General features: G+C 39.8%; 1 protein-coding gene across 3 annotated transcripts in view; it reads left to right on the forward strand.

The window, feature by feature from the left end:
• Positions 1–16985, forward strand: part of CCSER1 (coiled-coil serine rich protein 1) — an 801991-nt gene that overhangs the window by 585236 nt on the left and 199770 nt on the right. The window lies entirely within an intron of this gene.

Genomic DNA, 16985 nt, shown 5'->3' on the forward strand with positions numbered 1-16985 from the left:
CCTCATCTAAGCCAAATGCCCTCCAAAGTTCTCACCTCCGAATACTATGACCTTGGGGCTTAGGACTTAAACAAGTAAATTTTGGGGAACACAAGCATTTAGTTTGTAACAGGGAAATAAGAGTATCAGAGATGTCTTGTGGAATTATGCCCCTTTACAACTACTTAATTGTAGCAAATATGATTTTACTATTTTTCCATATTAAATTTCTCGGTAAGATTGTGATTGACACAGTCACATGTAAGAATAAAAATTAATCAAATAAACCAAAAATCTAGACAAAAGGTTTGCTAAGACTTATGTATTATTAGTTCAGAATAGAAAATGAGATGAAAAGCTATGACACATACTTTACTGAAAATTATTAAATAATCATGTTGATCAGGCAAGATCTTAAAGACATGAATATAAACCAACATTTGAAGTCAGGAGTAATAGGAACTTTAAACAAATAAATAATATTCAAATATATTCAAATATAACTTTGTGTTTATTTTGTATAATATATTCAACTTTAATACTGGAAATAAATCTCCCACATAGCACAAAGATTTGGGGATTTTATGGATTTACTTTTACTGCATAGGTGTAGGTATAGACCAAAAGTCTAAACATAATGGTTAAAAGTAAGAATACTTAATTAGAATCAATTATAGTAAAAAGTATTTAATTATATATTTAATTTATATTTAACTTTTAACTATTAAATTTCATCATGTAATGCAGAAAATAGTTTTCTCATAAAAAAGTTTTAGGTTTTTTATTTTATTTTATTTTATTTTATTGATTTTTCACAGAGAGGAAGGGAGAGAGATAGAGAGTTAGAAACATCGACCAGCTGCCTCCTGCACATCTCCCACTGGGGATGTGCCCGCAACCCAGGTACATGCCCTTGACCGGAATCGAACCTGGGACCTTTCAGTCCACAGGCCAATGCTCTATCCACTGAGCCAAACCAGTTTCGGCATAGTTTTAGGTTTTTTTCTCAGACTTAGTGAAAGTCACATTGAAGAATACAGTGTAATTTTATTGTTAGGAAGAAACTGAGGAACATTGTAAATATTACTTTCTTGTGTCTAAAAATATCCAAGAGATTTATCACAAGTGTTCCTGGTGAAGTGTTGCCTTGTGTTTTGGGGAGAAAGATATATTTTTTTATAAATGATGATTGATCTGATAAATGATTTCATACTACAGGTAAAAAGTATTTTACATATGTCAGAAATTGAAAATTTATTTGGTTTTTATGTATTGATTCAAAATATTTTTAAATAAATTGAAGGTAACTTACAAATAAAAATAACTTTAGGGAGATGTAAGACTGTGAATACTGAAATTTAATTACCCTAATTAGGATCAATACACCATAGTATGGACTGAATGTTTCGTTATACCAATTTGGATGCCTATTACTTATACTCTGTCAAATAGATTTAGTGAATTTATATGGATAACCACATTAGAAAAGTGGTTATCAGTAATTCTAAGCTTTTATAATTTCTACCATTTCAGACTTTCCCTTTGGAAACTTTTAATCAGTTTCTAGCTGATCTGAGTAAAAATTATCAGCTGTAACTTTTTACAGTATAATTTTAAGAAACAAAATATTTGACCTGGCTGGCGTGGCTCAGTGGTTGAGCATCAACCTATGAACCAGGAGGCCCTAGTTCAATTCCTGGTCAGGGCACATGTCGGAATTGCAGGCTCAATCCCCAGTGTGGGGAGTGCAGAAGGAAGCCAATTGATGATTCTCTCTCATATTTGATGTTTCTCTCTCTCTCTCTCTCTCTCCCTTTGTCTCTGAAATCAATAAAAATATATTTTTAAAATGAAAACAATATTTTTCTATTTAAAAGGGCAGTTTAAATGGTTCACCCAAATCAAGTTTCCTGAGCATAAAAGTTTGTTAGCTCTATCTAGGAATAACTGTACACTTTAATACCATCCTCATTAAAACAATAAGGAAAAAAATAAAACAAGACAAAACAAAAATACTTCCCACGTTTGTTCTCATAATCCTCCTCTGTTTACCAACATGACAGCACTTATACTTGTCAGGAGGTAGTGAAAGCTGGTACCTTAACTACCGCATGTTTATAAGCTAATGAATAAGAGAAAACATTGACTCTAAGGCATTTAAAACAATAATACAAATGACTAAAAGTCATCTATATTTACTATTATCATATGTCATCAATTCTACAAATGTTAGTGATGAGACTCCTTCATGAAAATATTTTTTGTGGGCCTAAATTCTAATTTAGTAACTCCAGCTTTTGATTGAATTTTATATTTTATAATCATTTTAATTATCACATTTTTAATATTCATCCCTTAATAAGCATCACATCTATACTAATAAAAGCCTAGGTGGCCCTCACACCCTCACGTCATCACAGGATGGCTGCCCCCATGTTGTCAGAAGGTGACCACCTCCACATCATCACAAGATGGCCGGTAGGGGGGCGGGGGGCAGTTGGCGGTGACTGGACCAGCTGGGGAGGGCAGTTAGGGGTGATCAGGCAGGCAGGGGAGGGCAGTTGGCGATCGGGCTGGCAGGGGAGGGCAGTTGGGACGATCAGGCCTGCAAGGGAGGGAAGTTGGGGTTGATAGGGCCAGCAGGGGAGTGGTTAGGGGGCAATCAGGCTGGCAGGCAGAAGTGGTTAGGGGCAATCAGGCTGGCAGGCAGGCGAGCGGTTTGGAGCCAGCCATCGCAGATTGTGAGTGGGATGTTCGACTGCCCTGTGGGATTGGGCCTAAACCGGCAGTCGGACATTCCCCGAGGGGTCCCAGATTGGAGAGGGTGCAGGCTGGGGTGCAGACATCCCCTTAGGGGTCCCAGATTGGAGAGGGTGCAGGCTGGGGTGCAGACATCCCCTTAGGGGTCCCAGATTGGAGAGGGACACTCCCCCAATGCACAAATTTCATGCACTGGGCCTCTAGTTTTTAAATAAAAGATAATTGAGAGAATTTCCAGTTAGAGTCTAAACCAGCCGTGGGCAAACTACGGCCCGCGGGCCGGATCCGGCCCATTTGAAATGAATAAAACTATTGAAAAAAAGACCGTACCCTTTTATGTAATGATATTTACTTTGAATTTATATTAGTTCACACAAACACTCCATCCATGCTTTTGTTCCGGCCCTCCGGTCCAGTTTAAGAACCCATTGTGGCCCTCAAGTCAAAAAGTTTGCCCACCCCTGGTCTAAACATACAGTCAGAATTATCTAGTAAATTTTAAGATCAATTTTTTCTAACTCTTTGGTACTACATATTAATATATTCAACACTAAATTCTAAATAAATGAGAGCATAGTTATTGTGAAGATGAAAGAATGAAGCTTGAGTTACTTCACTTCAGTCATTTGAAGTAAACATTTAGAGTATTTTTATTTAAGACTCAGACAAATGGAGTGAGAATTGTGAGGCATTTATTGTTGTGGGGGATACTGGTGTATTCTTCTCATTGGACTAATCAAATTGACATGAGGCAAATTAATAAGAGAACATTAACAAATTCATTACATATGTACACATGGAGATGCCATAAGAATGAGACTGGAGGACAAATCTGATAGTTGAGGCTTATGGTCCATCTAGAGCTAAGGAGAAGGTGGGGCGGTGTGGTCTGGAGCTTCAGTGGTCAGAAAGGCAACTCACAAGGAGATGAAAAAGCTGTTTGGCAAACAAATGTTTGTTGGGCCATCTTTAACAGAGAGGACTTTGAACAAATGGGCCTTGCTATATTCCTCCCTATCACACTCCTTTATAGGGTACTGATTGTATCTCCTTTCCGTGGGCAGGACAGTTAGGGGGAAAGGTCAGAGGTTCTTCTGGAGTATTTTTCTTAAAATAGCCAGTTTAACATAATCAGTATCCCAAAGAGGCATATTTTGTTGTAACAAACCCTGTTCCCTCTCACTTATAAATTTAGTTTGTACATTTTAATATCCTCAAAATCTTCTGAACTTTTTTTACACTAAATTGTATGTTTTAAAACTAATGCACTAATAAAAAATGTTACATCAGAACACGATTCAGTAGTTATCAAGATTGTAGTTATCAAAAATCACATAAAAGAAGTTAAAAAAATTGTGTTTGTTATTAAACCTTTATTCTCATCTTTTGTAGACTCTCAATAAACTTTGTTTATTAAAATATTACTTTTGACATACTTTTTACAAAGTTCAATACAACAAAGGTTTAACTCGCTATATTTCTTTTCTTGGACATTACTAATATCTATTTGATGTCTTTATTATTATTGAATAAGCTTATTTTTATAAAAGAGGGTTTTAAAAATGATCTATTCCAGATATACAACATAGCAGGTACATCCCTATGTTGAACACTTTCTCTTGCTAGCTAACCGGAGAAAAATCACATAAAAGAAGTTAAAAAAATTGTGTTTGTTATTAAACCTTTATTCTCATTCAAAGCAAATATTGAAAATTATATTCTTATTTGAGTGTAAGCATATAAACAATTTATCCTCATCCTTTTAAAATGAAATGTATTTAATTTAAATGTAAGCCAAGCTCTCAGCTCATTTGTTAACATTTTGATAGTGAAGTATGGGGCTGCATAAAGATACTTGTAGAATTGTTGAATTTTGAGAAGTGGGAGGCCATTGAAGTACAGGAAGTATAGCATTATGTATAATCAGGTTATATGCATAATAAAAAGGGGGAATTACAAATAAAAGACTCTAGGAAATATATATGACTAAAGAGCACTTTATCAAGAATCTGGAGAGGAGTAATTTTGATTTGGTTTAAAAATACATGTAGAATTCAAATTGAATAAAATTGTACGCCCTTGAAGCTTTTATAACAGAATAATTTCTTCTTGATAAGAGAAACATTCTTTTAGCATGAAAACCATATCTTGAATCAATCTTAAAAGGAATTCCCCACTTGCTCTACATTCTATTAAAATTTATGGTTTTATTTCATGCTAGTCATTTTGAGATAGAATATTACAGGCCCATGCATGATTTACATAAGAACAGACAGCTGTAAGTACTTTAAAAATCCTCTTTCTTTTTCATATTTAGGAAACATTAGGAGCAGAAAAGAAATAGATTAGGTATACTTAAACATTATTAAAGTGGCAGTCTACATTCTTTTTCTCAGGCGAATTAATTGCATATATTCCAGAAAAGGCTTATCTCAGCAGCAATTACTCTCCTGTCAGTCACGGAGACAGATGTAGTGTGAATGTAACAATATCCCATGATACATAATAGGGATTAGCCTCCATTCCTTATACAGTCCAGTTCCCTGATGAAGAATTGCCAAAAAGGTACAACTTTTACTCTTCTGCCGCACTTGCCTTGGCAATCCTAGACATTTGTTTGTCTTTATCACAGAGTGTGGTCATACTGCGGTATTGCATGGATATAGGAAAATAACTGTGGTATAATTTCAATGCCAGTATGAAGGTGTTTTACCTTCAAGACAAATGTTTTAAAAGGAGCATGCAGCCATATTATTGCCAAATTAGGCATGTAGCTGAAATTGATTTATACCTAATGCTTTTGGATATTTTGGATATTTTCATTTCTTTTGTAAGGTATGCCATATAATTTAGTAGTTTTCCCTTTATTTTTTTTTTATTATTACTTTTATTTTACCAATCGAGATTCCAGTGCTTGGAGTAATTTACCAAATAAAACTATTTTAGTAGTAAATAGGACATAAAGATAGCCAAAGACTTAGAATTAAGGGGGGAAAAGTACAAATCATGTTCCTGAATTACTATGAAGAAGAAATATATATCTCTATACCAGTGATGGCAAACCCATGACACGCGTGTCAGAGGTGACATGTGAACTCATTTTTTGGTTGATTTTTCTTTGTTAAATGGCATTTAAATATATAAAATAAATATCAAAAATATGTCTTTGTTTTACTATGGTTGCAAATATCAAAAAATTTCTATATGTGACACGGCACCAGAGTTAAGTTAGGGTTTTTCAAAATGCTGACACGCCGAGCTCAAAAGGTTCGCCATCACTGCTCTATACTAATAAAAAGGTAATATGCAAATTAACTGTAACTGTGACAAAGATGGTGGCACCTATAGCCACAAAGATGGCAGTGCTGCCAGAGCAACAGAGCCAGTGGACACACAAACCCACAGGGGGGTCCGGACCCCAGCCCCAGCCCTGCAGCAGCCACAGTGCTGGACTGCTGGGGCCAGAGCAAGCGGAGACACAAACCCTCAGAAGATGACCCTGATTGGGCTGGTTGCTATGACGCCCACTGTAGCCACCAAACTGGCTGATCAGGAGTTGGAGCCAGAGGCCAACCTTGCAGCCCCTCCCCCCTACCAGCCTGCCCCTGATCAGACTCTCCCATCCTGATCAAGAGCAGGGTGCACAGAGCCTGGATTCTTCCTGGCAGCCCTGAGTCTGTGGGGTTGAGGATTCTGATGGCCCTGCCCAGAGAGTAGAGGTGCTTGATGGGCAGGGACAGGGACCACAGGCCTCCAGGGAGCACTGCAGAGTTGCCAATGAGAGGAGAGGGCCTGTGAAGGGGGAGTAGGAGAATCCAGCTGACATCAACCTAGAATCCAGCCCTTCCCCTCCAGAGGCAGCAGGACCTAAACCCAGAACCCAGCCCCAATAAGAAGAGCCCTAGGGAGGCTTCAGGAAGCTCTATGCAAAGCTGCACATTGAGAACTAAAGACTTCGTGAGGCCCTGACCCAGACCATGCTGTGGCTGGCGCAGGGGGCAGTTGGGGGCGATCAGGCTGGCAGGCAGAGTGGTTAGGGGCGATCAGGCAGGCAGGTAGGTGAGCAGTTAGGTGCCAGCAGTCCCAAATTGCAAGAGGGGCCAGATTGGAGAGGGTGCAGGCCGGGCTGAGGGACCCTCCACCCCATGCACAAATTTTGTGCACTGGGCCTCTAGTCCTATCTAATAATAGATGAACATGGTAATTGACCGTACCTTTGCTACACCTCCCATTGGATAATCAGCTGGATATGCAAATTAACCCAACCAAGATGGCGGCCGGCAGCCACCCAGCTGAAGCGAGCAGGAGGCTTGCTTGCTCCAGTGATGGAGGAAACCAAGGTTCCCCACCTGCCGCGGCCTGGCTCTGAACTCCAAAAGCAACAAAGTTTCAATTATAGAAGCTAAACAAACCCCAGATACCTGCTTTCAGCAGGCCGTGGCCTCAGAGCTGGAGTGAGTAGGAGCCGGCTCTCAGCTCCAGTAATGGCAACAAAGTTTCAATTATAAAGGGTAAATAAATCCCAGAATTAAAATAAAAGGAAAAAAAGGAGAGGCTGGGAGCTTCAGTCGCTGGCCAGCCTGAAAACGGCCCTCGGCCCCTCATCCAGGCTGGCCAGGCAATCCAGTGGGGACCCCCACCTTGAAGGGGGTGTGACCAGCTGCAAAAAGCCATCAGCCCCTCATCCAGGCTGGCCAGACACCCCAGTGGGGAACCCCACCATAAAGGGGGTGTGGCCAGCCTGAAAACAGCCATCATCCCCTTATCCAGGCTGGCCAGGCACCCCAGTGGGGACCCTCACCCTGAAAGGGTGTGGCCAGCTACAAACAGCCATCAGCCCCTCACCCAGGCTGGCCAGGCACCCCAGTGGGACCCCCACCCTGATCCAGGACACCCTTCAGGACAAACCAGCCGGCCCCCACCCGTGCACCATGCCTCTATCCTATATAGTAAAAGGGTAATATGAAAACTGACCCTAATAGCAGAAAGACTAGGAATGACTGGTCACTATGACACACACTGACCACCAAGGGGCAGAAGCTCAGTGCAGGAGCTGCCCTCTGGTTGTCAGTGCACTCCCACATCAGGGAGCTCTGCTCAGCCACAAGCCAGGCTGATGGCTGCCAGTACAGCGGTGGTGGTGGGAGTCTCTCCTGCCTCCTCAGCAGTGCTAAGAATGTCCAACAGCAGCTTAGGTCTGCTCCCCGCTGGCAAGTGGACATCCCCCGAGGGCTGCTAGGCTGCCAGAGGGATGTCTGATTGCCATCTTAGGCCCAACCCCCAGGGAGCAGGCCTAAGCCAGCAGGTGGCCAACCTCCAAGGGGTCCCAGACTGCGAGAGGGCACAGGCCGGGCTGAGGGACCTCCCCCCCACCGAGTGCACAAATTTTTGTGCACCGGGCCTCTAGTATATATATATATATATATATATATATATATATATATATATATATATATATATATATTTGTGTATGTGCACTATAAATGTTATATACCTATCGACATGCATATAAAAATAAATTATATATAAAACATTACATATAAAATGTTCCAGTGTTCTATTTTACAATAAATTATCTAAAATTTGTAAAGCCAGCCTGAGCTTGACTATAGCAAGGGTTAAGAAGATGTCGGGCTTTACCAGTCTCTTTCTAAGGGCCAGCATTCAAATGAGGGAGACAGACAAGAACAGATCATTTTAATAACAATAGCCATTATTTACTGAGTTCCTACTCTTTGACAAGTGCTCTGATAATTCTTGAGGTTTATTGTTGCCTTTAATTTTTATAATAAAATTGAGAAGTGCATATTAAGACTTCTGGTTCATCTATAATAAAACTGAAATTCAGAAGGATTAAGTGATTTCTTCATCTGCATAATAATGGATAGAGTTAGGATTTGAAGCAGTCTGTCTGATTTCATGAACATATTTTTCCCCCTATTAAATCAAACATTTCAAAATTACAAAGCTGTGAAGTTAGGGCTATACAACAAGATACCACAGTGCTCCTTTGCTCCGTATCAATACCAGAATGAAAACAGTAGCTCCTGTTTATTGATTGTTTAGCCTGGTAGCAGCAGTCAGACTTGGGAGTCAGGGCAGCAAGTAGGGAGTCAGTGTGTGGCAAAACAGGTAGATATATCAGAGCAGTCACTTTGAGCACCTTCTCACAGCCAAAGAGGTGAGTATGGTGACTTTCCTCAGGAAGGGCATGGACATCACACATCATTCAATGTCATATCTCATACCATGTCAGTTTTTGTCATGGACACTCCTTTCATCTAAGGATATTAAATGAAACTTAATTTTTCAAAAGTGCTTTGATCCCAGTGTAAGACATGGACCTCTGTGATCCATTTCCAGCATGGTCGGCTTCTGATGGAATTTGCTGTTTCCCCAAGGCAAGCAGAATGTGGGTAAGAGGAAAGAGGATGTAGGAACAAAACTGTGCACATGGCCAACATGTTGGAAATCCCCCAAGGGGCCTGCCTCAGCTAGAGAGGGGAGGTGGAGACAGCTAGAAAGGTCTCAGCCCAACATTTTAAATGGCCCAATGGGAAACAGCAAGACCTAAGTGACGTATTAGTAAACAGGTGACCAAATAGTACTCAGCCTATGAGGAACTGGGGAGGGACTAAATACATAGGCTATGTTCCCTGCCCCACGTGTGTTCCTGTATAATGGATGCCTGCTCTGGAGAGTATTATTAAAAGTCTCATTTTCACCATATTTCTGTTTCCCAGCCCGTCATTTGAAATTTGGACAGGTGAGCCATTTCTCACACCAGCCAATGTGGCTCAGTGATTGAGTGTTGACCTGTGGGAACCCTGTTTAGAGTGCACTGGATGGTCAAGGCCACTCTGAGCCTGGGACTCATAATCAGAATGTTCAAGGCTAAGATACCATACACAGGTCCAAGAACTATGTGCAGGTGCACAGCAAGTACAACAATCTCATGGTCACTGTACCCTTCTCTAGCCAAAATGATTGATGTCATTGTTGGCAACTGGCCTTCTTTGTTTAAGGAGTATAATACATGTAATTAACCAGCCAATGTGCTGAGGGAGAAGCTCATAGGTAGTTACGATGTGAGGTTACAGAGACCAGCCAGTGTGCTGGGCCAGGGAGAAAGGAGAAGCTGCTGAGGCAGAGAATTCAGGTGCCGCTACTATGAGAGGCAGTGAGAGGAGGGGGCAGCATGCGGCTGCTCAGATAATAACTGTGGGTAAAGAGCCTGCGACTACTATGTGGGGAAGATATGTATTTACCAGCTGGTGTGTGGCTGTCCATAAGGGATTTCTGTGAAGAACTGTTTTGTCTGATAGCTATCTGGCCATTGGCTTCTGCAATAAACACGTTTCTGTTTCTCTTACCCTCTCCATTCCTCTCTCTGAAATCAATAAAAACATATTTTTTTAAAAATAATAAAATAGAGGATACAGAGTTTACTCAGGACTCGTTCCTACAAAGAAGCTTGGGTTTAAGTGCCCTGCTTATTTGCTGCCCTATCACACTCTAATGTGGCTTTACCTTGACTTCTGTTCCTTTCTCATTAATGAGCGAGCTCCTTTCTCATTAATGAGCTCCTTAATGACAGGGCCTTGTCAGCAAAGTGGCTGGGCATTCAGTGAGTGTTGGAAGGAATGAATATGTATCATAGTTCTTGGTCCTACATTTGTTAAATAAACCTTTAGAAAATAAAGCAAGATAATATCCAATTATTAAATTTTATGATTTGGCAGATGCAAGATTTGGAGGAAAGGAGAAACAGGAAGTGTAGGTTTTGGTTTACAATTTAATGAAGGAAGTTCAAATGAACCAGGGATGGAGACATGAAATAGGGATCTGAAATGCAACATGGGTGCCACAGTAAACAGTGATGACAAAACAGAGGAGAAAGCAGAACTATAAAATTATCTGAAGACTAAGAATCAAAAGAAATGATAGAAGCAAAGAGAAAAGGGCAAAGTTAAAATTGATTAGAATCCAAAATATTCTAGAAATTTAAAAAACACATTAGGAAACAGCATTAGCAAAACAATGAAATTTTTTTTCAAAAATTTAGGTAGTGCTAATGTAGTCTGCTTCTCATTTTTTACAAGAAAAAACATTTGAAATAATACAATGTGATCTTGTAAATTTTTTAGAAGACATGATCTATAATGTGAAATTTGGAATAGAAAGTACCTATGGGGAAGCTAATGGCACAGGAAAAAGAATAATTACTGTAAAAGCTAAGTATAAATGGAAGAGTAAAAATAAATTAAAACAGCAAACATTTATAACCTATATTTGTGAAAGTACAAAAGAAAGAAGTACATGGGGCAAATAAGTGCCCATGCTATGTGTCAATATCATGCTAGGCAATTTGCTTATACATCTCACATCACCCTCAGTCATACTTTTATTTTTCTCTATAATCAAGGGAGTCCAGGCTTAAAGATATTAAATAAATTGCTCCAAGTTATGAAACTACATGTTGTCATTCAAACAATCTATTCACATGTAAATTAAATATGACTGTTTGCTATGAAGAAGCAAAAATTTTCCATTGTAGTGCTCCTTAAATCAATTTATTTCTCACTGTTTGTAGCTTGCACAGACTGGTGGAGTGTCAGGCTGAGAGGAACAAAGAAAACAGACCATATCAAGTCAGTGGTTATAGATAGGGATTTCAGAGCTATTGAAGTTTACAGAACTTGGTTGCTTTGAAATGAGAGTTTCTTAAAATTCTTACAGCATTCCAGATATATTTGCCAATTTTTCTTCTATTAAATTCCCAATTCCTAGTACACTTCACAGTTCTTGGTTTATTTGACAGCCAGCCAAGATCAACTTGATTTAGTATGTCAAGGCTCCCATGGTTTGAGGCTGCTGTCCCACACTTCCTGTCCTTACAGTTGCACAACATTTGTCAGTTGTTCTTCATCTGTGAGCAAACTAGTTTGGTAGCAATTCTAAACGACATTACGATTTTTAAAAGGACGTGACTTTTAGTAAGAAATGCTGAGGAGTAAAACACATTTAACCCCAGTATAATAGCTGTCCAGTGTAAGGGCTTCCTCCTATTATTCATTACTTATTTTAGTTTTTATTCATTTACACATCCTGTATTCCATTACTGTTCCCAATTATTCTGTAAATTATGTTGGTTTTGTTCTCACTGTGTTGCAAATAGGGAAACTAAGGTTCGACACAATTAATGACCTTTTCCATCAGTTAATGAGCAGTAGATGAGAGACTGGGGGATGCTTTACGGTTACTACCTATATTGCCTTTGCTTAAAACTGACTTCTTCATGCTGGATATGCATTATGAAGGAGAGGAGATAGGATAGAATCAATTGAAATGTGTTTGCTCATTTTCACTTCCCAGTTAATCTGATCTTTTTAATTAAAAATAATAGGTATTCAATATTCTCTATCATTTTGTAGGCTAAGGCCTCGATGGCATAGAGTATCTTATGATCTGTTGTTTAGGAAAAATATTAGTATAGTAGAGGCCCGGTGCACAGACTCATGCACTGGTGGGGTCCCTCAACCTGGCCTGTGGGGATCAGGCTGAAACCAGCTCTCTGACATCCCTTGAGGGGTCCCAGATTGTGAGGGGGCATAGGCCAGGCCGAGGGACCCTACTGGTGCATGATCGGGGCTCGGGAGGCACTACAGGAGGGCTCCAGGGTGTGTTCAGCCCATCTCGCCCAGTCCCAATTGGCTGGACCCCAGCAGCTAGCTAACCTACTGTTTGGGAACATCTGCCCCCTGGTGGTCAATGTGCATCATAGCAGCTGGTCAAAGGGTCAGACACTTAGCATATTAGGCTTTTATATATATAGATAATTTTCTCATGGTTGAGATTCTTTATATTTTTTTCTCCTCTGAACTTTGTCACAATAGACATATTTGTTTTAGTAAAAATAGACAAGCTGCTAGAAAGGTGACACTATGCCTGTTACACTGCTCAAGATTGGCTACATAATTTGTTTGCTATCCCCGATATATTGGAAAAGGCATACCCTTGAAAAGTTTAATGTCATCTGTCTGATGTAATTGAACTTAAGGTTGTATGAATAGTACTATATTTCATCTTTGAAACTTTATGAACACAATTTCTTTTTATCAACAAAAATAATGCTTCTTAAAGAAATCTCATCATTTGTATATTGTAATGGAGGGTATTTTTTTACATAAAACAATAACATTGAATAAATGTTGGTAAAATATATTTTAAATCATATTTTTGTATTTTTTTTTAATTTGTTAATTTTTTCAATTACAGTTAACATACAATATTACTAGTTTCAGGTGTACACCCCAGTGATTAGACATTATAAAACTTATTAAGTGATTATCCCAAAAAATCTCAAACCCATCTGACATCGTACATAGTTATTATAATATTATTGGTTATATTCCCTATGTTGTGCTTTACACCCCCATAACTACACTATAACTACTAATTTGTACTTCTAAATTTCTTCACCCTTTTCACCCATCCTTCTTTACCCCCTTACCCCCTCCCTTTTGGCAACCATCAAAATGTTCTCTGTATCTATGAGTCCGTTTCTATTCTGCTTGTTCACTTATTTTGATTTTTAGATTCAATTGTTAATAGATATGTACTTATTGCCATTTTATTCATATTTTTAATATTTTTCTTCTTCTTAAAGAACACCCTTTAACATTTCATGTAATACTGGTTTGGTGATGATGAACTTCTTTAGCTATTTTTTTTATCTGGAAGGCTCTTTATCTGACCTTCAATTCTAAATGATAGCTTTGCTGGGTAGAGTAATCTTTATTGTAGGTCCTTGCTTTTCATCACATTTAATATTTCTTGCCATTCCCTCTGGCCTACAAAGTTTCTGTTTAGAAATCAGCTGACAGTCTTAAGGATACTTCCTTGTAAGTAACTAACTGCTTTTCTTTTGTTGCTTTTAAGATTCTCTCTTTGTCTTTAATCTTTGGCATTTTAAATATGATATCTTGGCGTGAGCCTCTTTGCGTTCATCTTTTCTGGGACTCTCTGTGCTTCCTGGACTTGAATGTCTATTTCTTTCACCAGGCAAGGGAAATTTTCTGTCATTATTTTTTCATGTGGCTTTTCAATTTCTTGCTCCCTCTCTTCTCCTTTCAGCACTCCCATAATGTGAATGTTGGTATGCTTGAAGTTGTCCTAGAGGCGGGATTCATGCACTAGTGGGGGGCATGGCCTGCGGGGATCGGCTGCTGTGGGAGCACCACTCATCCAGGTCTGCCAAATGGATGTTGACCACCCTCTGAGTGGCTGCTCTCTGGTCTAGCATCTCCTGTGGAGCCGAAGCACTCGCCTCTCCAGGGGACCTGATCTGTCTACACATTTTTGGATATTTTTTTCTTTTGCTCTTCTGATTGGGTGATTTTTCCAAATCACTGCTTCATATTCCAAATCACTGATTTGATTCTCAATGTTCTCTACTCTACTGTTGATACCCTGTAAATTATTCTTTATTTCAGTTAGTATATGCTATATTTCTGACTGGTTCTTTTTTTTAATGTATATTTTATTGATTTTTTACAGAGAGGAAGGGAGAGGGAATAGAGAATTAGAAACATCAATGAGAGAGAAACACTGATCAGCTGCCTCCTGCACAGCCCCTACTGGGGATGTGCCCACAACCAAGGTACATAATTTAAGGAATTATGCCCTTGACCAGAATCGAACCTGGGACCCTTTCAGTCCACAGGCTGATGCTCTATCCATTGAGCCAAACCAGTTAGGGCTGACTGGTTCTTTTTTATGTTGTTGGTGTTCTCAGTAAGTTCCTTGAAGTCCTCAGTAAGTTCCTTGAGAATCCTTATAACCATTGTTTTAAACTCTGTATCTGGTAGTTTTATTGCTTCCATTTCATTTAGTTCTTTCCCTGGAGATTTATCCTGTTCTTTCATTTATGCCATATTTCCCTGTCTCCACATTTGGCTGCTTCCCTGTATTTTTTCCTGTGATTAGGTAGAACTGCTATGTCTCCTGGACTTGGTAGAGTGGCCTTGTATAGTAGGTATCATGTGGGTGCTCCCTTGTAGGTAACTAACGCTTTTCTCTTGCTGCTTTTAAGATTCTCTCTTTGTCTTAGGGCCCTGTGACTCAGCTTTCCCTGCCTCTTGAACTGGGCATTCAAGATGTGTCCCTGTGTGAGCTATGTGCACTGTCTTATTGTATTTGAGTCTTGATTGATGTTGGTGTCACTGGGAGGGATTGATCCCCAGGCCAGTCAGTTGTGAGGATGAGCTGCCACTGTGCAGGAGCCAACTCTATGAAGCAGGACTTGCTTCAGTGAGCCTTTGGAGCTCACTGAATCCAGAGGTAGTAGTGTTGTAATCCAATGTGGTCAAAGCTGACCACTGGGTGCACTGGCTCTGGGGCCTTCCAGGAGATGCAAAATCAGTTGCTGCCTGTGACCTGCCTAGGGCCACCTAACATGACCTATATAACGCAATCTGTAGATGGCTGCTCTTGTCTTGTGTTTAGAAGTGCACAGGAGAGGCTAAGCTGTGAACCAAGGTGGTGTGGTGCTGGGCCTAGGACCACTTACTGAGAGTTGTGGGGCGTGCTAAGGTCAGCTGCTGCTTGCTTGAGAGACTTTAGGAAAGTTCCAAGCATGAGGCAAGAGAGGCCAGCTGTATGGAAAAGCCACTGGAAATGGCTTGGATGAACCTGCATGTAGTGGAAGGGTCTCAGGTTCCTTTTCACCAGGGCAGGGTGAAAAATGTGAGCCAGATTGGTGGAGATTCAGATATGGTGCCTGTCTGTGAGCTCTGTGGTGGATAGGGCTCAGCAAAGGAACATTGGCCTCTGCCAGCACTTCTGTCTGGGAGAAAGCTGCTTCTCCAGCTCTCATCATGGTTCCAGACATCTTAGTTCCTCCCTGAATGTCCCAGGTTACTTTCAAGTTGCTTCCCCAGTGCTAGAACTCAGAGGGAGTGAGTTCCAGTAAGTCTAAAGAGGGCAGGTTAAAAGGAACTGCCTGGAACTCCAGCAGCCTCCCAGTTACTCAATCACAATCCCTACTGTATTTTATAGTCAGAACTTGTGGGGACTTCTCTTCCCAGCTCTGGAACCCTGGGTTGGGGGCTGGGACCTCTCGCTCCTCAAGGAAACCTCTACAGTCAAGATATCCCTCCCAATTTTAAACCACCATACATGGGTGTGGGACCAACTCGTTCCTCAGTTCTGCCCCCCATCTCTGTCCCTCCCACCAGTCTTGATTTGCTTCTTTTTAAATTCCTAGTTGTAGGACTTCCATTCAGCTAAATGCCAGGTGGTTGTGAATGATGGTTGTTCTGTAGGTGAGTTGTAATTTTGATGTGGTTGTAGAAGGCAGCAAGTACTGTGTTTACCTACGCTGCCATCTTGACCAGAACTCTGTAAACATTTTTTTTTTAATTAAAGTTGTCTAGTGGCAGAAGAGAAAAAATATTACCCATTATCCCACGATGCCAACATAATTTTTTTGGTTATATTCAGGTATTAACCCCACATTTATATTGTTGAAATGATAATGACTCTTTTGTACTCTGATTTTTTTTAACACATGTGGACAGATCATGAGAATTCTCACTTTATATTACACAGTGTTTTACAAAGTATCATACTTTCAAAACATATTAGCTTGTAAGAATATATAATAAATAACTTCAAAAGCAATGGGTATTTAATTTCAAAGTGTGCCTTTAACATTTATGTAAAACATTTTTTGTACTCGTTCAATAGAAACTTATCTGGCCACTGGGTAAAGCTAGCAATAACATTACTGGTCTGCAATGTGTTAATTATATATCAACTAAATTTAGCATGTCTAATTCTTTTCTTAAATTCTCAAAATTAACATTATTGGAGTAAATGTCAAGACATCCTTGTTCCCAAGCATTAGGTATTACCATTTAACTGTTTAAACCTTTTTTGTTTTTTTGTTTTATCAGAGATATATTTTTTTATTGATTTCAGAGAGGGAGAAGGAGAAAGAGATAGAAACATCAATGATGAGAGAGACTCACTGACTAGCACGTCCCCTACTGGGAATTGAGCCCACAACCTTGGCATCTGCCCTTGACTGGAATCGAACCTGGGACCCTTTAGTCTGCAGGTCGATGATCTAAACTAGCTAGGACTTAACCTTTATTCAAATTCAATAGTACAAGTGTGTGTTTACTAGTAATATATATTTTTAAGTGTCTTTCCTATCCTGGAAATGTCTGCAAATGAATAGA

Source organism: Myotis myotis, unplaced genomic scaffold (assembly GCF_014108235.1).
Source record: "Myotis myotis isolate mMyoMyo1 unplaced genomic scaffold, mMyoMyo1.p scaffold_m19_p_1, whole genome shotgun sequence".
Lineage (NCBI taxonomy): Eukaryota > Metazoa > Chordata > Mammalia > Chiroptera > Vespertilionidae > Myotis > Myotis myotis.